The 27,854-nt window shown below is 37.0% G+C and overlaps 1 protein-coding gene across 5 annotated transcripts in view; it reads right to left on the reverse strand.

Annotated features, from left to right (window-relative positions):
* LOC311287784 (adhesion G protein-coupled receptor L3) overlaps positions 1 to 27,854 on the reverse strand; it is a 308,150-nt gene that overhangs the window by 252,475 nt on the left and 27,821 nt on the right. For all 5 annotated transcript variants that reach the window (XM_084404835.1, XM_084404834.1, XM_084404833.1 and 2 more), the window contains exon 2: positions 7,638 to 7,674. The gene's annotated coding sequence lies outside the window, so the exon portion shown is untranslated. The remainder of the gene's footprint in view (positions 1 to 7,637; positions 7,675 to 27,854) is intronic.

The following is a 27,854-nucleotide window of genomic DNA, read 5'->3' on the forward strand; positions in this document are numbered from 1 at the left end:
TTGCTCAAACACTTCCTGTTTGAAGATCATGTGATGTCTTATAGGAAGTGCAAAGCTCAAATCACATCAGCAGTGTGTTAAGAAACATTGTCATGAAAGTTTAGTCGCTTTAAGTACACTTAAGTGGCCTTTTAATTTATGGTTAAGAGTGCACATTCAATACAATTAAGTGCACTTCTTGTTCTCAAGAGAATGTAGCACTAACTTTGTCTTATTGCAATATTTTATTTGTGTTAAATAGTAGGCATACTGTGCATATTATGCAGTGTTCAGTAGTTAATACACTTGTATCTTAACACAACCCATGATCTGCTCCTACTGCTACTCTGATGAAGGGTCAGTATCATTCTACAGAGACAAAAATCAATATACGCCTCAGGATACACAGGAAATGATATCAATATTTATGTTTCCAAGAAGAGAAAGACTATAATATTTACATGTATATCTCTGCTAGAATATATTTTGTCTCCTTTTGGAGTACTAGAGAGAAAGAGAGAGAGAGAGAGAGAGAGAGAGAGAGAGAGAGAGAGAGAGAGAGAGAGAGAGAGAGAGAGAGAGAGAGAGAGAGAGAGAGAGAGAGAGAGAGAGAGAGAGAGAGAGAGAGAGAGAGAGAGAGAGAGAGAGAGAGAGAGAGAGAGAGAGAGAGAGAGAGAGAGAGAGAGAGAGAGAGAGAGAGAGAGAGAGAGAGAGAGAGAGAGAGAGAAGGTGTGTTATTTTTTGCACGGCTGCTCAAAGAAATCATTTGAACGCTGAAGTAGGATGTAAACGCTTGCACAGCCTGTAGATAACGTGCAAATACATCTTGTCACGTTTATGAAGCAAAACGAAGTGAGAAGCGTTTCATGAGGAGTGGAGACTGTAATCTCACAGGCAAATTCCCAACATTTGCATACGGTCATCAACACCTGTCACATAAACGCATATAGCTGACAGGAACAAGTAAAAATCAAATCAATAACGGACTCATTTGCATACTGCATTGAAGGTGACAGCGTTACCTTAATTATATGCATGCATATTCATGAGGAAGATTAAACTTTAGATTACTTTAGCTCTGCTGTTTCCTTTGTGTTTTTCAAAAGCTGTGATGTCACATTCTACACCTGTCTCACTTTCTTTTTTTTTACTAATCTCAGCCTCATGATCTGGCAAGCTCTAATCTGATTGGCTGAAGTCAGGCGTACACAGTTTATCTGGAAACGGTCATGTTTACAAGGCTGCTACAGTGAGGAGGAACTAATTATGGATTTGTCAAGCGGTAGTGCCGTCAAATCTCAGATATATGAAAAGTTCAGTCATGAAACTCTACTCGCTGTAACTCTGATGTAGCCAATCAATTTCACGTATCCATTACTACTTCCCTATAACCACATCGCATCTAAACAAAAACATTAACTCTAGCGCTATGCAACTTCTTTTGCTAGTCCTCCACCTCCCCAGCACCACCTGCCTAGATCTGCATCCCTCGCTCTAGCAGCAGCAGCATGTTTACATTCATTCACAATATGTATACAATTTCATGTTCTGAGCATTTAGCAGAAGCAAGTCACACTTGTTCAGCAGCAGCAGCAGCAGCAGCAGCGTATCAGATCTAGTCCGCCAAGACCAAACCTATGTACATTCCATTTACAAATGTTTTATATACTTTCCCGAGAGTTGACATGACTTAACTGGAATCATGTAGTAGGGACACTTTTTCCCAATTAATTTATTCAAACACATTAAAAATGCAGCTCGTACACACAGTGACTATGAATAATTCTTTATTGAATGACTCTTCATTACAATTATTTAGAATATTTTGTGGGTGCATAAAGTAAAACATGTCAAGGTGATACAACAGTCCTGATATATCCTCATTAAAAATTAAATTCTTGAAAATAAATGCTAAAGTATTTTGGCATAATATTCTATTTTCATTTATCAGGGGGGAAAAATAAGTCTACAATTTCAGATAATCCTGCTTCTAAAAACAAAACGTACTGTATTTCTTGACTTTACATGTCAGGGAGACAGTCTCTTCCAGTCTAAGGTGAGTCTTGGTTAGAACAACCAAGGTAGTTGTTAGACGTACAAAGAGATATTCAAAAGAAGTCTATTCGATTTTTAAAGTCATGGTACAGATAAAGTACATGGGTTGTTGTTGTTTGTTGCAGTGCTCGATCTTTCACTCTCTATCAGACTGAATGCTTCTCTATACATGATAAGGTTGACTTTAATTGCAGTTAGATTAATGAGACCTTTACCTTTACCGAGTGGACCATTTCTTTATAATGAATTCTTCTGAAGCAAAAATAATTAAAAACAGTGAATGTACAGTATCTATGACAGAAACTCACAGAGGTTAATCTTTATCTACACTGTCCATTCGCACAACTGGCCGTGTGACCATAACTGTGAAATTCATTTGCTAGTGATTATCTCAATGTAATATCAACCGTTTTAAACATGAACCACAAACCTCTCAGAAAGTAATAAATAAATAAATAAATAAATAACAAGAAACTAAATGCATAGTATTTTATTCAAACATGATCCTCACAAATACAACCATTTTTATTCCACACTGACCAGAAAAATGAATACGATAGTTTAGCGTTTTGAGAAAACTGTACTTGAGGAAATCAGTTAGTGCTTGTGCACGAAAGTTACTGGACATTAGAGACCACAGGGTGTCTAGATGATTTAGAGATGATTTTACCAGCCAAAAACTGTTCTAATGCACAGAATGACTCCAGAATGAGCACCATACCTGGTCGGTGGAAAAGTGGAGCGAGCGAGCTGGAGGCAGTTATCCTAGTTACGATTTATAAGGCAGATCTCAGCTGATGTAACATTACAGTAATATTCTTTCTCTCAAGAACGGATGGAAAAACACATAATATGACAAATGGTATTCCATCTCCTCTTATGAAAAACTCAAGTTCTCATAGTAGCAAACAATTGAACACAAATTACTTCTTTCATATAAATTGTTCTTTTGTGCCATCTCATATCATGCACTGTGATGAAACATCAGGATGAGGATCTGTAGGAGCGCTTAGTTGATCCAATTCGTTTGGAATTCATCAATAAAACGCTATCACATTACCCAGCATGCACTCCAAACCGCTCATTTGTAAAAGAAATCAACACACACACACACACACACACAAACACTCCTCATTGAGCACACATTCATCAATTAGGCTAATGTAGTGTTTGCGCCATATGTGTTTGTCTGTGCACACATTCAGGTTGTTTACTAATCGAGACAGAAGGACCATGTTTAGGGTGTAAGTCGACATGCTCTGAGATCGTTGGTTCTGCAAAGCTCATTCTGCCCACCATGGGATGGGATGTGCGTTTTTTTTTTTTTTTTTTTTTTTTTACAGAATTCAGTTTTATTTCCCCCCGAATTCTGTTTTCCGTTTAGATTTTTCTGGATTCCGTTTTAATGGTTAAGTTAAATTTTAGTATTAAAAAGCATGTCTAATCATTTAAAATCATGAAACGTATACAACTGAACAACAATATTACAACAATATTAGGCCTACAACATCTAAAAATTTTAGGGCCCTATGAAATCTTTTTTTTTTTTTTTTTTTTTTTTTTTTCATTAAAACATTTCTGGAAATTGTATTAATCCATAAACATGCATAATCATAATAAAAAGTTTCATTTAACCAAAAAATATATATTATTAGTTTTCCCCCCAAAAAAAATGTAGGGCCCTATGAAATCCATTTTTATTTTTCTCCACTCTGTTTTATTTTTTCCCACATTCAGTGTTTTCCGTTTTAATCCAGATTCCTTTCTAATGGTTACATTTAATTTTAATAATCAAAAAGCATGTTTAATCATTTGAAATCATGAAAATGTACCAAAATGTATTAAAACTTTAACAATAATTGTGCCCAATAAAAAGTTTTTTTTATTTATTTTTTTTATTTATTTTTTTCTGCATCATCGGTTACAATTTTTCTGGATTCTATATTTTATGATTAATTATAAATGTATTATCAAAAATGATGGTAATCAAATGAATACATCGACAATATTAACAATTAAAATAATTTAGTAAAATGTAATCAAATGAAATTTGAACAATTCCTTTACATTTTTTTGGCAAACAAGGTTTGGAACAACAGATGTTTACTGTTTAAAGTGTGCAATATGTCTTAAATAATGTTTTAAAGTACTATTGTTTTTTATTACTTTGAGAAAAACATTCTACTATATATTTCTGTCATAATTTCTTCAAGTCAGACCGAACTTTTATTTGGGTGGGTTATCGTGAAGACCTTTGAGTTCCAGTGTGTATCTGACAATATTTTTCTCAAATGAAATGGTGAAATGTTGGTGAATTGACTCTCAGAGAAACGCTGGAGATGAAGTTCATGCGTTCATGTCCTCATACAGTATAGTGAGACGGAGGACAATGAAAAACCACAATCGCCACACGTGCATGAGTATGTGAGCTAGACCAAACTAGTCCAAAATTCTGCAACATTCCAAGTTATTCCGTGATTCTGTCCATATTCTGAAATAGGCCATATTCTGAAAACAGGTCAGGACCCCGGCACCAACCTGGGCACCAGACCGAAAATAGGCAACGGTTCAATAATGCAGATGTGAGTCCATTTACCGTACAGCTAAGCCAAATCTCCATTTGAGAAAATCAAGTCCATCCAGTTTAGCTTCCAGCCAAATTGATTAAAGATCACTACCAGTCCAAAAGGGAACGCAAAGCTCCAAACTTTTGACTTTTACGGTAACAACTCCTTATTAGCCGTCTGGAGAGTGTGTTTTTTGTGGTTCCTTCTTGTTTTCATTTAACTTAATCAATTTTAGCCAATGAGACGACTGAAAGCACTTGAAAGACTGCAGAATTGAGCCAAACTCAAAAGGCTGCCAAGCAGCAGATATATAATAGAGGAACAGGTCAGATTGAGTTGAAGACATATTAGCACACAATAGAGCCAAGATGGCAGAAATAGGAGAGGTTAATTACTATCTAGCTACAGTGTCACAAAAATTGAACTTTATGTGCCAAGAGACTGGCTCACATCTTCACATTAGCAACACTGCAGAAGCAGCGGGCAGAAAGAGACTGACCACATGACTCACAGGTCGATCTCCATTGACACCAGCTCACTGCAACCACTGTAGACAGATGAATTAATGACGACTACAGGGTGGTTTTTAAACTTAACTTCAGCTCCATTTTCATTTATCTGACAGAAAATCTGATGGTGTTGACTAAAACAACTATATTTCATTCAGAACAGCGTAATGTTGGCAGCATGGTGATGTTTTCCCTAAAGACTATTTTTTTCAGACTTATTTTTAAGTCAATACACAGTCCTGCCCTTGTGAAAAAGAAGTGCACTTACTGTATTTAATTTGCACTTGTAATGTACACTTCAAATCTTAAAAATGTATTTAAAAGACTGTAGGCCTACTTGCAGATAATGTAATATTAGTGAAATAAAAGGCCACTTAAGTGCACTTAAAGAGTACGCTTTCATGTTAACACTTAAATACACTTTTAAGTGCATTATGTAATAATATCAAATTAAAAGATTTAATTTAAAGTGCATTTTAAACTATTATGTTTTAATAATATTTTGTTGTGCTTTACTTTTGATGTGGTGACTATACTATGGCACACGTAAAGTAACTTTAAATGTAATATCAAATAACACTACTGTTAAACTTAAGATATTTTAAATGTACTAAATTGTAACTTTATCATTGCAAATGTGTAATTACAATTATGTTTAAATGACATGACATACAAGTTTCAATTGAATGCAGTTCTTTTAGCAAAGAAAACCACTGATCACTAAAAATCCTCCAAATTCAACTGAGAGAGAAGAGTCTGTGAAGGTAGATAGACGTCTCAACTTAGAAAAGATATGACAAAAGTAAACAGCATGGACCCAAACAAGATTTGTAGCTTGAATCAAACTGGACCAGGTTTTTTTTTTTTTTAAACCTTGATATGAACAAGCTAATTATTTAGGAAGTGGAATTGAGGTGCACTGACAAGAAAAGTAAATCTCTTTTCATTAGGGTTGGGTACCGAAACCCGGTTCCAATAGGGAAGCGATTCCGACGTAAACGGTAGTAACGACACCGAATAAGAACGAAACTTTCGGTGCCTGATTTCGGTGTCTGACTTTTTTTACCGACCCCTATAAAACATATCGCGGCACGAATCTTCCAATAATAAAACATCTCCAGTTAACCAGCACAGCATTCATTTCGTTCGTTTGTTAAATAAGAGACAATGTAGGCGCGCTGAAATGTGTTTTTTAAATCAAGTGATCAAAGTGCTCATTGCTGCTGCGATCAGTGGCGCGGATACAGTGTTTTCTCTTGTGGCTCGCGCGCACTGTATTCACTCGGACGCGCGCTTCAATACGTTGCGGAGACTCTCTACTCGTTCCGGTGAAATCACAAAATATAATGCACACAAACGTGTCCCTGCTTGATATACAACCACTGATGAGCATAATCGGTTAAAAAAAAAAAAAAAAAAAAAAACTGTACGAATGTGGATTAGAAGAACCCAAACCCCCTGACACGCTTGACGAAAGTTCAAGTTCAGCTGCCAGTGTGGTGGTGGACATGGTAAGTCTAGTATTTTAATGCCAACTGCAAATCTTGCATATCAAGTATGAAGTATATCAATATATATGAGGCTATAGCCTACTGTGTGTGTTAAATATTTCTGCTCAGTGTCAGATATTTCTCTGTTTTAAAGTAAAAGTCATAATATAAGAAGACAAAATTTTGATCTTAACTTAAGTGTTTTAGGCTACATCAGTAGCCTATTAAACGGCACAATTTTTCATTTAATCAGAAATCAGAAAATCTTTAAAGATTTAAGTTAATATTGTGTCCAGTTTGGACACACACACACACACACACAGGTATTGTTTTTTGATAAAGTGTGTGCGGTTTCGTTTTCTCAAGTACCGGTTCAAGAACCGTTTAAGCACCGGAACAGTTTAAAAAATACCGAGTAGGTACTGGTATCGGATAAAACCCAACCAATACCCAACCCTACTTTTCATAATAAATTCATGACCCAAAACTTCCTTTCTTGCATCCCTCATGTGAAATATCTCTTTTTTTTTCCGGAGGCAAAGAAGCATGCTTGATACTGCTATAAGATTGATGCTAAGAAACTCAATTGAATCTGTAAGGCGTATAGATCTCTACTCAGAGAGACAAACTGCAAATTACTAAAAGAATCCAATGCAAAACTCAGGATTACAATTTGGATAATTGAGTAATTTAACAAGTAGAGCACTATGGGCAGATTAAAAGAATCCAAGAAAGCCCTTTTGATCAGCTATCAGAGATACACAAGTTGCTAAACTGTCCAAACATGAGTAGAATGGAGAAAATCATTTTGCTGTGCAACTTTGATCAACCAAACACCCCTTCCAGCTGTTTTTAATTAACTGAACAGTTATATAGATGCATAGAGAGAGAAAAGGATTAAACTGTACTTGCATATAATGTTAATATAATAAAATCATATTAAGTGTACTTAAAGAGAGTAACATTCATAATAGTTTCTTAACACACTTAAAGGGATAGTTTACCCCAAAATGAAAATTCTGTCATTAATTACTCACCCTCATGTCGTTCCAACCCCGAAAGACTTTCGTTCATCTGTGAAACACAAATGAACATCTTTTAGATGAAATCTGAGAGCTTTCTGTCCCTCCATTGACAGCTACACAACTGAAACTCTGACACTTCTAAAAGTTCATAAAGATATAGGCTATAGACTGAACAAAATTATAAACGCAACACTTTTGTTTTTGCCCCCATTTTTCATGAGCTGAACTCAAAGATCTAAGACTTTTTCTATGTACACAAAAGGCCTATTTCTCTCAAATATTGTTCACAAATCTGTCTAAATCTGTGTTAGTGAGCACTCCTCCTTTGCCGAAATAATCCATCCACCTCACAGGTGTGGCAGCATGATTAGACAGCATGATTATTGCACAGGTGTGCCTTAGGCTGGCCACTATAAAAGGCCACTCTAAAATGTGCAGTTTTACTGTATTGGGGGGGGGTCCGAAAACCAGTCAGTATCTGGTGTGACCAAAGGTCTTCACCATTTGCCTCACGCAGTGCAACACATCTCCTTCGCATAGAGTTGATCAGGTTGTTGATTGTGGCCTGTGGAATGTTGGTCCACTCCTCTTCAATGGCTGTGCGAAGTTGCTGGATATTGGCAGGACCTGGAACACGCTGTCGTATACACGAACCAGAGCATCCCAAACATGCTCAATGGGTGTTCAATGTACGGTGAGAATGCTGGCCATGCAAGAACTGGGATGTTTTCAGCTTCCAGGAATTGTGTACAGATCCCTGCAAACATGGGGCCGTGTATTATCATGCTGCAACATGAAGTGATGGTCGTGGATGAATGGCACAACAATGGGCCTCAGGATCTCATCACGGTATCTCTGTGCATTCAAAATACCATCAATAAAATGCACCTGTGTTCGTTGTCCATAACATACGCCTGCCCATACCATAACCCCACCACCACCATGGGAATCTCGATCCACAATGTTGACATCAGCAAACCGCTCACCCACACGACACCATACACGCTGTCTGCCATCTGCCCTGTACAGTGAAAACCGGGATTCATCTGTGAAGAGAACACCTCTCCAAAGTGCCAGACGCCATCGAATGTGAGCGTTTGCCCACTTCAAGTCGGTTATGACGATGAACTTCAGTCAGGTCGAGACCCCGGATGGATTATCTCGGCAAAGGAGAATTGCTCACTAACACAGATTTAGACAGATTTGTGAACAATATTTCATAGATATAGGCCTTTTTGTGCACGTAGAAAAAGTCTTAGATCTTTGAGTTCAGCTCATGAAAAATGGGGGTAAAAACAAAAGTGTATATATATATATATATATATATATATATATATTAGTGCTGTCAAACAATTAAAATATTTAATCGCGATTAATCGCATTAATGTCATAGTTAACTCGCAATTAATTGCACATTTGTATCTATTCTAAATAAAGCCTTGAGATGAAGAACCATATAAGTCCATATTTTCACATTTTGAATAATACTTTTTTTTTTTTTTTGGACTGTGAACATTATATTATACATTTTTATTTTACTTGAAGATAGACAACAAAAGCTTCCCAATTCTACTGAGATAAGATTTTTCAGTGTCAATCTTAAAAATAAAAAGTTAGAGTAATTTACATTTCTGGAATGTGGAAGAAAGGTAGGCTACAGTGCTATGCATAAGTTTAGACACCCATGCTAAAGTTGACTAAAAAGAGAAATAAACAATCATCTTTTGGAAATTGAACTTAATGCCTTAAATGCCAACCTTTAAGGACACCAATTTTCTTTGTGAATGAATAATCGTAATCGTAAATAAATAAATGTTCTTCCTTAAAATACAGGGTGCATAAGTCTGGACACCCCTATGTTAAATTCCCATAGAGGCAGGCAGATTTTTATTTTTAAAGGCCAGTTACTTCATGGATCCAGGATACTATGCATCCTGATAAAGTTCCCTTGGCCTTTGGAATTAAAATAGCCCCACATCATCACATAGCATTCACCATACCTAGAGATTGGCATGGAGTACTTTCCATAAGATCATCTCTCAATGCAAATCAAACCAGCTATTAGGCTAACTGAAATAAAACCATGCCAATCTCTAGGTATGGTGAAGGCTATGTGATGATGTGGGGCTATTTTAATTCCAAAGGCCAAGGCAAATATTAAGCATTTCTTTCTTTCAATTTCTTTCTTTCATTTTTTGCTAACGTAAATCACAGAATAAATACAGACAATACAGTGCGAACAATTAACCCCTGTTTCAAGCGACAGCGCCGCGTGAGCAGCGCGTATTTTTTTCGGCGTACATGTTAATCAATGAGTTCATTCACATCGGGAGCAGGAGCAGCGCGTCACGGTGAGCGTCAAGCAGGAGCGTCGCGTGAGCAGCAATGAAGCGGGAGTTTCGGCGCCGAGCGTGTACGGGCGTGCCTGTTGTTTTGTTTCCGGTCTAGCTAGATTCGGTGTGGTGTTGTAGTTTTTCTAATGTTACTAGTTGTTGCAACAGCATGTTAAAAAAAAACGACAAAGTTTGCTAGGCCAAAAACAACGTTAATCTCGCGATAAAAAAATTTACGCCGTTAAAATGGGTTTGCGTTAATGCCGTTAATAACGCGTTTAACTGACAGCACTAATATATATATATATATATATATATTAGGGCTGGGCGATATGACGAAATATATCGTCTGGACGATAGAAAATGTCTATCGTTTTATATAAGGCTCTATCGTTTACGCCACGATAAGGCGTTTTACGGCAGAATTAACCTCACGGCATGCCCATGCACGCTGCAAATACATAAACAAACATGGAGGAAGACGGTAGTAGACGCGGTTCAGACCAGGGTAAGTTAAGTTAATTCTCAACTAGATGACCAGCCAACCTAACCCGTTAGTAGCTCCACAACAGCGCGCATCTGTGCATTCATTCATTCATTCACACACACACACACACACACACACACAGAGAGAGAGCAACGCGATTCATATTTAAACAGTCTTTTTGCGTGTACAGACACTATTGCGATTAGAACAAAGCAAATATAGAACTGACCTATTCCTCAACCGGATCCGTTGCTCCTCGAAATGAAAACGAGGTGAACCTGAAAGTGAACATATCCAACTGATTGTGGGTGTTCACAGTTTTGCGTGGATCGCCTCAGATTATTTGCGTTTGAATAGCGCGCGCTCTCCGTAATTAAGATCAAAGTCAACAGAATATTTTGAATCTCTTTTGCACTTATAAGAAAAAAAACCTATCGCGCCGGCGCGATTGTCGAACCCAGGGGGTTAAAAAATAGATTTTCGCCAAAAATCCTCTTTGGCTCCGCGGCTGCCATGGTAAACAACGTTAGCCTACCGGTGACTGAAGTCTCACGTCACGTGCGAGTCAAGAGCGAAGTGATTGACATGACCAGGCTACCGTAGCTATGGCTTGGATTCGTTAGCAAACATTGCCCCCCTGTGGTATTTGCATGTTACTATCACAAGCATAATGTTGTGGCCTGCCCAGAAAAACGTTGGTTCTAATAATTATTTACCTCCGCCAACAGCGAGACCGGACCCGGCCGGTAATGGAATACAGGCCAATAGGCTATTAGAGGATTTACGGTAGACTATTCATGAAATGAATTAACAGAAAAATTGCTATATCGTTATGTATATCGTTATCGAGATATCAAATGAGCTATATCGGGATATGAAATTTTGGCCATATCGCCCAGCCCTAATATATATATATATATATATATATATATATATATATATATATATATATATATATATATATATATATATATATATATATATATATATATGTATATATATACATAATACTGTACAATATGCATTATATTTAATAGAGAATTGGAACCAGAAATAGTATTCTCATTTCAAAATACAGCTTTAAATCCCCTTGCGGCCATGTAATATGAAGACTCAAATAGAGGTGACAGCTTGAAGTAGCTTGCAGCAGAGAGAATGAGTGAATGGAGGATTTAAAAAGACTGCTGTAATGTGTCTGAAATGTAATGGTAGACATCATAAATCAGCCGCACCATCAGCTGATGCGTGACTGGCATTGTATTCCTGATTTTACATATCACACAATTTTTAAGGTAATTTTTAAGGAAACTTTTGTACAATTTTGTACAATTACAATTTCTGACAAGCATGTATGGTAAACTAAAAGAGATTTTAATGTAATTACATCTGCTTTAGTATGTTAGTCAACACTTTAAAAAAGTGTACTTATTTAAAGAACAAAACATTATTAAATCATAAAGATTTCAAATGTACTTATTTTACAGTGCCCTTGTTGCACATACTACATGTAGTTACAACTATAAATTATGTGAAATACATGCAACTAACCCTAATCTTAATCCTAACCCTATAGTAAGTACATGCAGTTAAATAATATTACTTAGTTCTTAAATGTATAATTACACTGTAACAAGGGCACCTTAAAATGTGTAACCAAAACGTTTAATATGACATTAATACAAGCTATTGTACACCTTTTAAAAGTGTACTTAACTGTTAAGAAACATAGTCATGAAAGTGAACTCTCTTCAAGTACGCTTAAGTGGGATTTTATTTCATTAGTATTCTATTATCTGCAAGTATCTGCAAGTTTTTGAAGATATGAAGTACATTACAAGTGCATATTGTGTAGCCCATTCTTTCTTGTGTTTTTGAAGCACCCATGCGTTTTTGAGCTTAAATTTAATTTTACAGTAATGAATTCAGCTAGATGCTAATGCTAACATGCAAACAATATGTGACAATGGGGTATGTGGTATCAAGACACAAATTTAAGGTCAGACAATGTGGTTCATGACTTGAACGATTCCACGATCCCGATTCCAATTCTATAATGTTTTGGCATAAGAATAAAACTATAATTAATTACAACTAACCCTGTTATGATTTGCACTATGCTTTATAACAAAATAAATAAATAAAGGTTTCACTTTCCAATAAACCATAATAGCTGAACACAAACGTGTCCATTTTCAGTTACTTAAAGCCCCACTAGGTAAGATTTCCGTTTTGGTCAAACAACGACCCCTAGAGTCGCTGTAGACTACTTGTATTTAACGTTACTGTCGTAAATACCACTCACGCAGAGCAGTCTCTTCACTCACGGCCTGATCCCCTCCCCCCTGTATACCGGTCCCTGTTCAGTCGGATGGAAGCTGTAACGAGTGGAAATAAGGTGTGGCCCCTTTAAGAGCTGCGCGCGCCCTGTTTAACTGTCGGCAGTCTGTATTGTATGTGTGCCTCGAACACCCCGTAAGCTGGTTGTTTCTATTTGATGCTCATTATTGTCCTATTTTTGTCTATCAAGTAATGCTGTGGACGGTACAACGTGTGACAGACAGTTACACGAGTTCGATTGGGGAATAAACACAACGCGTTACAAATCGTCGGACATCGAACAAGCACAGCTAGCCTCCGAAGATGTCTAAGTTACTAATCCATCAACAAGAACGCCAGGTGCTTTTTAGCTCACACCAACGAGTGAAAGCTTGTCCGAGTGATATACAATATAAGCAATATACTTACAAGTCCAACAGCATGTGAGGACGTGTTGGGGGGAGTGAGGTAGCCTATGCCGTAAAGCAGTCGAATTTTGTAGTTCTTTTGTGTGCGCGGGGTTACTACCCGAACCCCGAAGTTTAAAAGTACGATTAAAAACGATACAGACCCCGTCAGGCTATGGCAGAAGTGTCATTCAACCTATTGTAAGTCGATGTACCATCACAAGAGTCTTGGAAATATATTATGAAGGTTGAAAAGTTACCTAGTGCTGCTTTAATAGAAGCAAAATCGATTTTCCACTAATTGGAAAATGGAGCATTTGAAACTTATTAGAGACTAAATCAAAGTGGAATGTGGCTCGACCCATTCGCCATGAACCACTAGCCAAGATATTACAAGCATCGCAAACATTAAATCTGTTTTCCAGTATGGAAAATCATGTATTTTCCCATCAACAGTGAAGTAGGCCATTCTAGTGCCCAGTAGAAGTACAGTAATCGGGATGCAGCCACTCATCTCGTCCATTTGACGCACACACACGCATTACTGCGCTTCTAATGTATGGAGATTGGCGTCTGGGTGACTCAAAGGGTGATGTATGAGAGACGTCTCTGCCGCGCTCACGGCTTAGAGCTCCAAATCGATGTGTTAGCGCCCATATCACACATACGTAGCATTTAACACCAAGTTTAACAATCTTTAGTGGCTGCCAAGAGCTCACCAGCCACTGACCTCGACTCACAGCGGGTGATGAATAACTCGCCGGCAGTCAGTCACATCCGAGATACACACAGATGCCTGCTGCTGTCCGATACAACTCAACGCACATGTGTCTATTAGTGGAAAAATCTGAAAAATATCCCGCTTATGCAAAAGATTCACCATTAAATGGCTTGCTTTTGAACTCTGTAACTTGAGGTGAATATGCTTGAAAGTATTTCTATAAAAAGATATATTAGACGTACAGATGTATGCTCTGTTCAAGTTGAGGGCTCATTATTAATTGTAACCTCATTTTCTTCCTATTATGTAAATGATCGACAGGATACCAGATAGGATGGAGATAAACCAAAACTAAAGTTAGCTATTTTAACTGAATTACATTTCTTATTAAAGCCATATGGGATGCAGTCAATCATGTATATATTAGTATACAACAGCTCAGAATGCTTAGATATATCATTTTGTTTATAATAGATTAAATCACATATATTTTTAACATTATTTCTCCTTCAAAAGTTACAATCTTTTTTGTGTGTGTGTTATTCTAGTCTGATTTGGTCACAATATAAAAGTTCTTGTGTGTATGAATATACTGTAGAATAACTTTTAAAGCAGTGCAAATGAAGGCTGAGGCCGAACAAAATCACAGAGGAGAATCAAGCCGACATCCGCGATAAATGTTTATTTTAAAGAGTGGATCAAGGATAGATTTTAAACTAATCTTCTGTTTACCTACAGATGTTGTTATTCATTCAAAAGTGTCTCTTTGGGGTTAGCAGTTTATTATAATAGGCCTGTGTGTTTCCCACATCAACTTGTTTGTCTGGCTTGCTGTGTGTTTACATTTCAATTAGAGAAGGGGAAAAAAATATGAAGAAACACCTGGAAAATTTCTCAGTAAAATTGCCAGTTTAGACGCAAATACAGCACCAGGGGAAATGACAAAAGTGACAACATCAACTAAAAGTAGCGAAACGATTTTTAAATAAATTCACATTGTGTTCATTTAATTGTGAACATATGAACAAAGAAATGTAACTATTATGATGTTTTTTTTATAAATCAGAATATATATATATATATATATATATATATATATATATATATATATATATATATATATATACAGTGAGGAAAATAAGTATTTGAACACCCTGCTATTTTGCAAGTTCTCCCACTTAGAAATCATGGAGGGGTCTGAAATTGTCATCGTAGGTGCATGTCCACTGTGAGAGACATCTAAAAAAGAAAATCCAGAAATCACAATGTATGATTTTTTAACTATTTATTTGTATGATACAGCTGCAAATAAGTATTTGAACACCTGAGAAAATCAATGTTAATATTTGGTACAGTGGCCTTTGTTTGCAATTACAGAGGTCAAACGTTTCCTGTAGTTTTTCACCAGGTTTGCACACACTGCAGGAGGGATTTTGGCCCACTCCTCCACACAGATCTTCTCTAGATCAGTCAGGTTTCTGGGCTGTCGCTGAGAAACACGGAGTTTGAGCTCCCTCCAAAGATTCTCTTTTGGGTTTAGGTCTGGAGACTGGCTAGGCCACGCCAGAACCTTGATATGCTTCTTACAGAGCCACTCCTTGGTTATCCTGGCTGTGTGCTTCGGGTCATTGTCATGTTGGAAGACCCAGCCTCGACCCATCTTCAATGCTCTAACTGAGGGAAGGAGGTTGTTCCCCAAAATCTCGCAATACATGGCCCCGGTCATCCTCTCCTTAATACAGTGCAGTCGCCCTGTCCCATGTGCAGAAAAACACCCCCAAAGCATGATGCTACCACCCCCATGCTTCACAGTAGGGATGGTGTTCTTGGGATGGTACTCATCATTCTTCTTCCTCCAAACACATTTAGTGGAATTATGACCAAAAAGTTCTATTTTGGTCTCATCTGACCACATGACTTTCTCCCATGACTCCTCTGGATCATCCAAATGGTCATTGGCAAACTTAAGACGGGCCTTGACATGTGCTGGTTTAAGCAGGGGAACCTTCCGTGCCATGCATGATTTCAAACCATGACGTCTTAGTGTATTACCAACAGTAACCTTGGAAACGGTGGTCCCAGCTCTTTTCAGGTCATTGACCAGCTCCTCCCGTGTAGTTCTGGGCTGAATTCTCACCTTTCTTAGGATCATTGAGACCCCACGAGGTGAGATCTTGCATGGAGCCCCAGTCCGAGGGAGATTGGCAGTCATGTTTAGCTTCTTCCATTTTCTAATGATTGCTCCAACAGTGGACCTCAGTGGACAGCGCTGCTTGTTGTCTTTGAGCTGCTGCTGGCGCATCATGCATGGCAACGACATCACAGATAGGCAGACTGAATCGAGTAACGTTTAACGCCTTTATCATTAAAAGTGCTAAGAAAAACATCCATATAAAGTCTAACGTGCTTAAATCCAATGCGTTATTTCCTAGTATCGATACAATCGATTCATTACCTTTTAAAACGATGTTAGATCGATATATGTCGTCCGGAAGACCAACTTGCCGAGCACAGATCGATGTAGTTGGATCGTAGGAATATAAATCGATACATCGATGTAGTTGATGAATCGTTGCACCCCTAATTCTTACTGATTGTATGGGGTGGACAGGTGTCTTTATGCAGCTAACGACCTCAAACAGGTGCATCTAATTTAGGATAATAAATGGAGTGGAGGTGGACATTTTAAAGGCAGACTAACAGGTCTTTGAGGGTCAGAATTCTAGCTGATAGACAGGTGTTCAAATACTTATTTGCAGCTGTATCATAAAAATAAATAGTTAAAAAATCATATATTGTGATTTCTGGATTTTTTTTTTTTTTGATTATGTCTCTCACAGTGGACATGCACCTACGATGACAATTTCAGACCCCTCCATGATTTCCAAGTGGGAGAACTTGCAAAATAGCAGGGTGTTCAAATACTTATTTTCCTCACTGTATATTTATTACACACATACATATACACACACTGCCCGGCCAAAAAAAAAGTCACTGTTTGGATTTAAATAGGCAAATGCTTATTGGATCATTATTGCAGTGATTATTTTAGAGCCCCAAAAAAGTCGCTGTTTGGATTGAAATAGTCAATTGATTAAGAGTCTATAATTAGATCATTAAATATTGTAAAAATATATAGGCCTATTTATTAGGATTGTAGGGCTGTGAAAAGATTAATCCCGATTAATCGCATCCAAAATAAAAGTTTGTGTTTACATAATAAATGTGTGTGTACTGTGTATAATTATTTTGTATATATAAATACACACACATGCATGTATTTATTTAAGAAATATTTGCATGTATATACTGTATATATTAACATATAATTTATATTATATATAAATATAAATATTTGTACATATAAATAACACATTTTTCTTAAATATATACATGCAAGTGTGTGTATTTATATATACAAAATAATTATACACAGTACACACACATTTATTATGTAAACACAAACTTTTATTTTGGATGCGATTAATCGCGATTAATCTTTTCACAGCCCTAGATTGTAAAACTTCTAAATAAACTAAAATGTGTTCTAAGAGGTGAATTTACTGTGACTAAATAAAATACAGTGAGAGCAAAAGCAAATAAAAGAACTTAATAAAAACGTTTTATTTAAAAGAATTAGAACACGGGAATAAATCAAAACGGAATGTGGCGTTGTTTTTCTTCTACGGAACAGTGACATAAACATTTGACACATGCAGCATTAAAAAAGCTAGTGAATTTATTCCCAGCATAGCACACACTAAATCTGTAATGCCCTTCATCAATGAAGACCCACCAGATTTTTGGAGTTCTGACTATGTCTTATAGCATCTACCCATGAGCCCCAAACGCACCGACCCAGAGCGCTTCAGTGCCTCTTTCCAGTTGGACGGGGCAATTTAAAAGGTTCCCATGGGTTTTGGGCCTAAATAAAAACAGCAGGCTCAGGTTATTTGGGCTGAATGTTCCTTGTTTTCAGAGGAGCGTGACAGAAAATATTACCGGTCAGTGTTATGTCTATATGACAGGTTTGCCAGGTCGACTAACAAAAGCACATTTATAGGTGATAAATTACAGCGACCTGTTTTAAATATGAACCATTGGTAGTTTGTGTACTCAGATCCTCAAACCATGGGTTAAAAACAATCTGTTTGTTTGTTTGTTTGTATGTTTCTGGCTGCTGTGCACAAGAATCATAACACGACACTGTCTTTAAAGGTTAAAGGTGGCTATATATAGACATCAGAATGTAATCAATGGGAATAATGTCACTGTAATAACTGCATGTTAAATTTGTATCATGTACACAATGATTTTTACAGTATCTATATACTATGACATCATTAACTGTTATTAAAAACAAAGTTTAGAAAATATTCCACTTTATAAATATCAATATGGCTACCATACAAATACCATATTGATATTTATAAACTATATATATTTTTTTTTTTTTAGTTTTCTTGTCATGTCAAAAGTTGTTTTATTCACAATCATTAATATACTGCAGGGTAAAATGTTTACCCATTCTTAATTTTAAAGTGTTTTTTTTATTATTTTATTTTATTGCTTTAATTTCCTAACATTTCAAAATGTTACGAAATATTTAAAGATTTTCAGTCACAGTATATTCAGCTCTCAGATCATATATTACCAATATTTTCCGTTGCAATTCAGCATGCAGCTATTACAGTAACTTTCTGATGGATGAACATTTAACAACAAAGTCAGTTTTTTTATGAATAATAAAATTCTACATTTCTTCAGTATAAGGTTTAGAAATAAAAGATAGAGCACTAAAATGATCAATAAAAAGCTTGAAGGGATAAATGGAGTCAATATGTTAAGCAGTTCAAGGTGATTTAATTACAGAAATTTCTGTGGGGAAAAAAAGTATGAGGAATTTCAATGAAGTGTTGCCTTGCAAACACGGTTATGACGGCAAGGAAGACAGACAGATCCAGTCCTGCATGCCGATTAGTCAAAGAATGTGTGAAGATAGGATGATAGAGATGTTACGTTTATGCTTGAATACACTGATTAAGATAATAAGCCACAAAGCAGAATCTGTAGGGACCAGGACACACACACAACACACACACACGGAGAGACACAGCTGTAACGTTCTCTTTGCTTCGGCACCTAGATCGATTCACTGGCACATTCAGTCCTCCATGAACATTGCATTGTCTATTTATTCATTGTGTTTTTCATTGTCGATTTAGAACACAATTCCAAGCAAAATTATCATGAGCCAAAAAATCCTTAGTGTCATTATAAGCCATACAATATTGAGGAAAAACTCCAGAATCAGCACATCCTTTACCAACATTTCCATTGTATGCGTTATTGTATTACTTATTCATTGAGTTATATAGGATGAAGGTGTATTAAACCTTTAGACAAAACATCTAACAAATATATACATTTATAAAAAGTTTGCATATGTGTTTTTGTTGAGCATCATATTTCATAAATCGGGTGTGTATGATATTGTGAGAATATGGTGCTCATACTTGAAAAAAAAAAAAAAAAAAAAAAAAAAAACTAAATTTTAGGTGCATATTTAAGCGGCCAAAAACTAAGATGCAATTCTAATAGCTTGCAATGTAAATCAAAGAGATGACATTATAATAGACTACTTACATAAAATGCATATACATATCAATTTTCACTCTATAACTGCCAATAATGTCAGAGTAAGATGACATTTAAATGCTTAGTCAGATTTGATACTCATTTTAACGTGATTTTTCAACAACAAAAAAAAGGATATATGGATAATCAGGTAAACCCAAGTTGCTTCAGTAAGTGTTCATGTTGAAATACTACTAACAATATAAAATATCTTCTTATGTTTACTTTATAAAAATCAGTAAAGATTTCACATCTAAAAGAAAGCTGGAAGTTTTTACAATTATTCTAAAAGGCCTTTTACTTGCTGAACAATAAAACTGTCAGTCAGTCGCTAGGAGGCATGTAGTGGATTTTTCAACAAAGTTTTGATCATATTGGTCATTTAGAGGCCTTAGAATTTAGCATTTCAAATGATACAATAGGCTTTATAGGATTAATATTATTTATAACTCCTGAAGGATTGCATCTGATTTGAGTGTTCAACTCCACATGATGAGATTAGATTTAGTCTAAATGTGGTGAATTATAAAATGATATGGAAACATTCAGTCAACTGGAGTCGCTAATTAGGTGTGCACAAATTTATCTTATTTTTTAATGAAAACTAATGTGTGTAGTAAATGGTGTGCACGCTTTTCCAAAGCTATTTTCTTTGTCTACAGAACGTTCACGCATCAGTCACCGAATCCTTCAGTATGTCAAACCAAACTCGTAATGCACCAATCATTCCCTCTGCGAATTGTAGGTGTGTTGAAATATGATTATGGTAATGACACTTTCCTGTGAAGCGTTCAATGATTACGCACACATACACACTGCAGTTCCACATAAAAGCCAACAGAGGGGAAAATTGTATGGGCCGATGTCGCCAGATCCAATGAGGACAAAACGGCATAGGCATGTACAATCAGACTCCTCTTTTTGTACCCGTCATGCTCCAAACAGCCCACAAACACACACATCTGCAGTCAAGGACAATAGGCAGAGAATTGAAATAAGACTGTGGCAGCACTGAAGGACCAAGACCCTACAAAAAAACCTTGAAGCCAAACCACGTCTGATTTTTCCCTTCCCTCCGGCTCTTTCAAACTCGTTATGATGAAAGAACATCACCGGCAGAGAGTCACTTAAAAACGTTCATCGAAATGGCTTTGATGGGCAGGAGAGACTGAATAATACAAATGTGGAGAAAGGGAATGTCACGAGAAAAAAAACCTCAAGAGCAGAAGTGAATTGGCTGATCGTGTTTCCACTGACGTTCCCTTCAATCTGCTCCTGATGTGGAATTCGACCCTCAGTCTCTGCCGTTCCCGTGTTTGTGTGTGTGTTTCCAATAAACTCCAGGGGGTTCTGGTGAATGTATGGACTGATGTTCGGGCAGACGGAGTTTGACAGGTGTGTGTGGACCCCTCAAGAGGGCCGAGGGGGTCAAAGGGGGGTGGACGGGGGACGTAACAATGCATGCATTCAGCGCTGCAGGGGAACGTGACTTACACATAGTTATCAAGCCCAGAAACACTGAAAGAATTAGAAGGTCAGTGTGTGAGAGAGTTGGAGTTTGAGCTCGTTTGGATGCTAATAGGTAATTTAAGATCTCCATTATGCCGATGACCGCAGGCAAACACTAACGCAAACAAATTAGCTGAAATTCTCTTCTTTTTTTTTAGCCTTTTTACAATATTTAATATGCACGAGTACTAGTTTGGAGTCGGTAAGATGTTTTAATGTTTTTGAAACATGTATCGCAATAGATTGTAAAATGTGAGTTGTTCCCATGATGTAAAGCTACATTTTCAGCATCAGTGTCACATGATCCTTCAGAATTCATTCTAATATGCTGATTTGCTGCTCTTCTTATTATTATCAATGTTGAAAATAGTTGTGCTGTTGTCTTTACGGTCACTTTTGTTCAATTTAATGTATTCTTGCTGAATAAAATGTTTAATTCCTTTAAAAAAACGATCTTACTCTAAACTTTTGAACAGTAGGATATTTGTATATGTTCATCTATGTATTCACCTAACCATCATTTAAAAAAACAGCCAAGTGATAGCACACGTACATCACGGAGACGTCTATTTGATGTGCATGTTTACATCTGAAAGACAATTTTTTTAGAATAGCTTATTTTTTAGAGTGTTTGCTCATCTGCAATACGTCTATAGGACGTTTCCTGTCAGATGTCAAATAGACGTTTAGAAAATGTCTTTAAGATTTTTATGATTTGAATGTATGTAAAACTGACATCTTAAAAACATCTATCAGATGTTAGTAAACAGCAGATGCAGATGAAGTGATCCTTAACAGATATCTTGCAGATGTACGTGTGCAATATGATCAAGTCATATTTTTCGCTAAATGAACACATTATGATTATATAATGCATTAATATAACATTAAAGAAATATTTACCAATAAGTTTTTGTTTCATGAAAACATGTTTAACATGTTAAAAGTTCACATTTTGGGAGTGTCCGCAGATTCAGAGTTTTGAAACAATTCAATAAATTGTACAGTTTGAACTGATTCACAGATAAGAACTGAACTTACTGTATCAACACTAAAAGGGGAATTTTGCTACTGAACACATCAATATTGGCTCAACTAATACTGTGAGTTTAAAGTAGGATTCATCATTGTCTTTTTTAGTATTTTAGAAACCAATCATTATTTGTGCATTTCTGTTTGGTGACCCTAGTCAATCAATTAACAAGGATTACAGAGATACAATGTTTTTAAAAAGTAGGGTAATAAAGATAAAACAGGTTTTATTTGGCTGCTGATATGATCTTATGTGCAAATTATATATATATAAAAAAAATGTATAACAGTACTATTTATTATATGTGGGAAACTTTTTTAATGAGAAGAAAGTTATTGAGTGCACATTCATGGGCCACATTTAAAGTGGATTAAAACAACAGAAATATATAGAGTGTTAAGTGACATTATATTTCCGTTGAAATGTCATAAATATAATTTGATCTCACCCTAAGCGAGCAAGACTTATCAAGTGCTGGGCGATTCACACAAACAAGCTTAAAAACAAAGATCTCTCGCTCGTGTCTCATTTCCACTCAGGCGCCAAAAGCCCATCTGAAGAAGCTTTTAGAAAGCGCCGGACGCAACACGCAAACAGTAGAAGAGTAGCCAGCCGTAAAATTGGACAGCCATCCCACCCATCCAAGCGAAAGGCTCAAAGCGGTGAAGAGAGAAAAAGGATGACAGACGAGTAGGGATGAAACAACCTGAGAGTAATGGAAGACGGCTGAATGTAGATTGACGCAGATCAGATGAGCCGCAGATCTAACAAACTTTCTGTTGGAATACATCAGCCGGAGACAAAGCGATTCAATTATCAGCATAAAAGAAATGTTTGAAAAAAATGGAAAGAAAGAGGAATAAATACTAATTAAATTATTGCACTACCCACGCTTTTTGCCGACTGCCAAAAACACTTGAAAAATAATACCAAGAAATATGGGGAAAATATGGAGCCACTCATTTGTGACTGAAAGACATTCTATCAGATCTGCGAGAACTTTGATCTCCAGCAATAGAGCAAAGATTTTAAAAAGCAATGTGATTATTGATTTCAAAGGTTGAACTTTTCTGTACGGCCTCATTTTAATGGGAGGCACCGTTATTGGACATGACGAGCCCTTTCAACTAAGATCTGGGTCAAGCTGTGTTTTATCAACACTTCATCTCCCGTCAGAGCAGCGCTGAATATCAAGCACCGAGATCTGGACTTGGTTTCGGGAGTCATGCTTGGACGGATGAAGAACAGGCTCACCAAAGTCAGGGGTCTGATCGCATAAGAATGTGACTCAATCAGGTCCTGTTCTCCAAAAGGTTGATCAGCCGTGACGGACGAGCAAACTTGTATTTGTTATGACCACAAACTAAACAGACATTTCCACAGGACATTAGAGTAGGGTAATTCATCACTGGCAAGATTTAATTTGGCTTTTAATAAAACATGGCTGTCTATGCAATAGAAAGGCGAATTCTTTATAAAACAGTTCTACACGACTATAATAAATGAGGCAAAAGGTCTGTGGTGTTACCTTTTGCCTCAACACCCATAATGCATAATCCAACACAAACACATGGCAATTCGTATCTATTGTACATTTTCACATTGTACAAAATCTCCACCTCATAAAATAGTTATATTTTACTGTGAGATCAGGTTCTATCTGAAATCAGTTACCAAAATAAGCAGTCATGGCTTTTTATTGTACATTTTGGGTTTACTTTGTGTTTCTCATGTGTTTGTTGTTGTTATGTACTTTAACAACAGCAAACACAAATATTGGGTGAAATAATTCTTTTTCTATCATTTTTAAAGTTCTATTTTTCTGTATTGTCTGTCTGTTTCGCAGACAGAGATCACATAATGATCTTATGAGGCAGAATAACCATACTTGGTTTCTGCTAAATAAAATTGAGGGTAACGCAGGTATGCCTATCACTGATAGGCGATAGTAAGCTAGATCGATATTAGAATATCATATTAATAAATGCTGGATGGCTTCTGCTGCTAAATAGACATTCATTTTAAATTAGCATTACTAATTTAGCATTGCTGTTACTGAAAATAAAGATGTGTCTGATTATGTTATGTAAGCCACTTGACAAAATCGTTTTTTTTCTCTGAGGCATGGTAAAAACATGGTACTCGCGGAAAATCAAGAAAACAAGCGATTCAAACAATAAGACTAACAGATATATAACAATGATTCGTTTTCGGTCTATATCCAAACAGTTGTTTCTTTGTCTAATAAAACATATAATATATTAAAGCGTCTTTGGTGTTTCCATGGTTTCTGCAAAATAAAACCGGAAATCGACGGTAAAGCAGGTATGGCGTCACTGATAGTCGACGCAATGACACGGTCCGTGTCCTGGTTAAAATTGCTAATTTCTCTGGATTTAAACATTGGAAACATTTCCATTAAACAATGGAAACATCTGGGATAATGTAAGTACACAAGTCAACAAAATATATAACAGTGTTCTAATGGTTTTTGGATATTTTAATCCAAAAATCTTACATATTGTGCCTGTAACGTTTCGTCAATCAACCTTCCTCAGGCACACAAAACATACAAAAGAGAGAAATGATAAGGAAAAAAATTAAGAAAATCCCAATGTACGGTTGCTCTCTTGGAGCCACACACACACACAGACACGGCACAGGCTACTACAGAACGCTTAAATTAGACCCTTAGATCCTTCATCGATGCATCTCAGTTAAACCTGCACCCTTTGGAATGCAGCAGGCTGAGCCTGTGTTGAAGATTTCAATAGACGTCCACTGTCAGGATAAACAAGAGAAAGAGGAAAATGTCAAAAACAATAAAACTTTATCTACAACCTGCCATCCGGCATTGTGTTCGATAAGAATCGCTGTCTCTCGCCGTCCACTGAGTGCTGTGTGCTTTCTCTGTTTGTGCTTTTGGACGAAACAGCAGCTGAATAACAATCATCCTGCTGTTTTCCGAGGCCGAATCAGCCTCCTGGCTCTTACAGCGTACAGCCTGTGAAATTAGGAGCAAACACAGACTCCTCTTCTCACTTCCATCCGCCCATCACTCTAACTCATTCTCGGCCAGTCACTCCTCTAGTCGCTAAAAGGGTCAGAACTCTTTTGCTGTCAGACTGAAGGATGCCGCATTACATTTTTCCGCTGTGCAGATGTGTGGGGAAAGAGAAAAACGGTGATTGTGAGCGAATGTATGAAAGGTTATTTATCTCGGACGCAGGGCTACATTGTACGAGAGGGCGTTTAAATAACGCTTTTGCTTTCAGAGACTCTTGTTTTGTTGTTTGAATGTTGTATGAGCTGGTCTATTGTGATCTAAAGGGGTTTCGAGGCAGATGGTTGTCAGGAAATGGCACCGGGATCCGACACGTGTGCCAGGGGAACCAGCGGGCACGGGCGGGGGGGTCTTCATCCTCCTCCTCATCGTCACAGGAGACAGTGCGAAGGCGGACGTGTTTCCTTGACATCACTCATCGCTATGGAAACAGATACTTTTCTGCCTCGGGGCTTGGCGACTCCCGTCAATCACGAACAAGTAACCACGGGAACACCCAGGTGCACCGACGTATCACCTGAAGAATGTGGCAGGAAAACTAGGGATATTTAAATCTTCCCCTTACTTACCCTCAGACTCCAGTCTTCAGTGTTACACGATACTTCAGAAATCATTCAAAGATGCTGATTTGATGCTCAAGGAACATTTCTTCTTATTCTCAATGTTGAAAACAGTTGTGCTGCTTCATATTTTTGTGGAAACTGTGATACATTTTATTTTTCAGGATTTTTCAACGCTATCTAACGACCAATCCGTACGAGTAAGTAAAAGGTGGTGAATTCGAAATTAGCAAAAATTTTACAAATTCGCACGAGTGAGGTCATATGAATTCGAACGAATTAGCCACTTCGTAAAATTTGTACGAATTGCTGTGAGATGGGGTTGGGATTATTTGATGAAAAATAGTTCAAAAAGAGCATTTTTTTTATTTATTTTTTAAACTTACTGACGCCAAAGTCTGAATGGTTTTATACATTTGGATGTATAATACATATATATATGCAATTACTATGTCATGATACTGGAAATCTGTAAACTGCACAAATGAAGTGCTGTATGCGGTGAATGATATTGAAGGCATTACAAATGAACATCTTTGTGCACTGAAATGAAAACTGTGAAATGATAAATTCTCAGTCTCAAAATCAATCGCTCAAAAAAGAAAAAGCACACCTTTCCTCAAGCGGCAAGATTCCAGGTATCATTCAAGTCTGTAGCACAAACAGGACTCTGGAAGAACTAGAAGTTGGTTCAAATACTAATAAAGATGCTAATCTTAGCAAACACTCATAAAAAAATAAACAGCCTGGACATTCTTCCTCATATAAAGGAGTCTTTGAAAAGGAGCAGTCATTTTGCAAAATGGGCTGCTTGACTAATAAAGGATTACTGATTTCGACCATTCGTTTTTGTCTTTGACGTTTTGTTTCTCTTTGAATAAGGCTTGTTGCACTAAAAGCGTATTCTGCCATTACAGCTTGATAATAGCATTAAAGAAACGAGTGCTCGCTTTCCAGTAGGATACCATTTGGGCTTTCAGATTTCCGACAGCATGCTTCATTGCCGCATGGCAGATTGATACAAACATGCAGGGCAATTGAGATCAATGCTTTGAAAGCACTCCTGCTCAGTTTGGTTCTTTAGTTTAGACGCAATTAAAAGTGCTTTTTTCCATCCAAAACTTCAGTCAGTGTGTCAGGCGGCTCAGAGATGCGACTAAACAAAAGCCAGGCGTCTGTCTGCTGACCTTCCTGCGCCCAGACTCTCTCTCTGATTAAACGGCTGGATGGGTTATTGACCATTACCGAATGCCGAATCGACGGCCTCTTTGCCATGCTGCAAAGATCTTATACAGCGGCGCATGTCCGTCGCAGGCCAGGAGGGAGTGAGCACTTACCGAGATAGACTTTTATTGAACATATTGATCTTCACCATCAACATCTTGAAATAGAATATTTCTATATTTGAAAATGTAAAGAGTTCAAAGCTTTTACCCAGTGTTAACAGAGACCATTCTCAAAACTTTGTCTAATGTTCTAGCAAGGTTCTCTCAAAGTTATGAACAAACGTTCTTCCGGTAACATTAATAGAACATTCATTCAAAGTTATGTGGTCTTTAATAACATTAGCACTGGAAATGGGAAGCCTCAGATGCTGCTTCACTTGCTGTCTGGAAAGGTGAGGTAGGCTTTTTTTCTTCTTCTTGCTCATCTTTCCGTGATTTCTTGAAAAAGCCTAATATTGAACTTTGGGCATCTGCCATTGTCACCGCATGTTAATGAACTCTCACACGCAAAGAAAATGACAGAGTAGGCTACGCACAACACGTTAACCTAACCAATCAAATTGAAAGCAGCCATTGTATTGTTTTTTTAAGCAATTAAACCCCAAAACCGAGCTATGTACTGAACTGTGACTTCTGTGTACCGTTACACCCCAAATAAACACCATACATAATACAAATACAAAAAAACGTGTAAAGGGATGTAAATACTATTTGACTTGACGTGACCAGCCAACGCTATCTCACGACCAATTCGTACGAATTTGTACGAGGTGGCTTATTCATACAAATTCGTACGATTTGTCTAAACCCCAGTGATGGGTAGGTTTAGGGGCGGGGTCAGGGATTCATACAAATACATACAAAGTCATTTGTACAAATTCATACGAACTGGGCAACTCGTAAAATATGTACGATTTATCAAAAATCTTATGAATT

This window comes from Rutilus rutilus (genome assembly GCF_951802725.1).
Source record: "Rutilus rutilus genome assembly, chromosome: 3".
NCBI lineage: Eukaryota > Metazoa > Chordata > Actinopteri > Cypriniformes > Leuciscidae > Rutilus > Rutilus rutilus.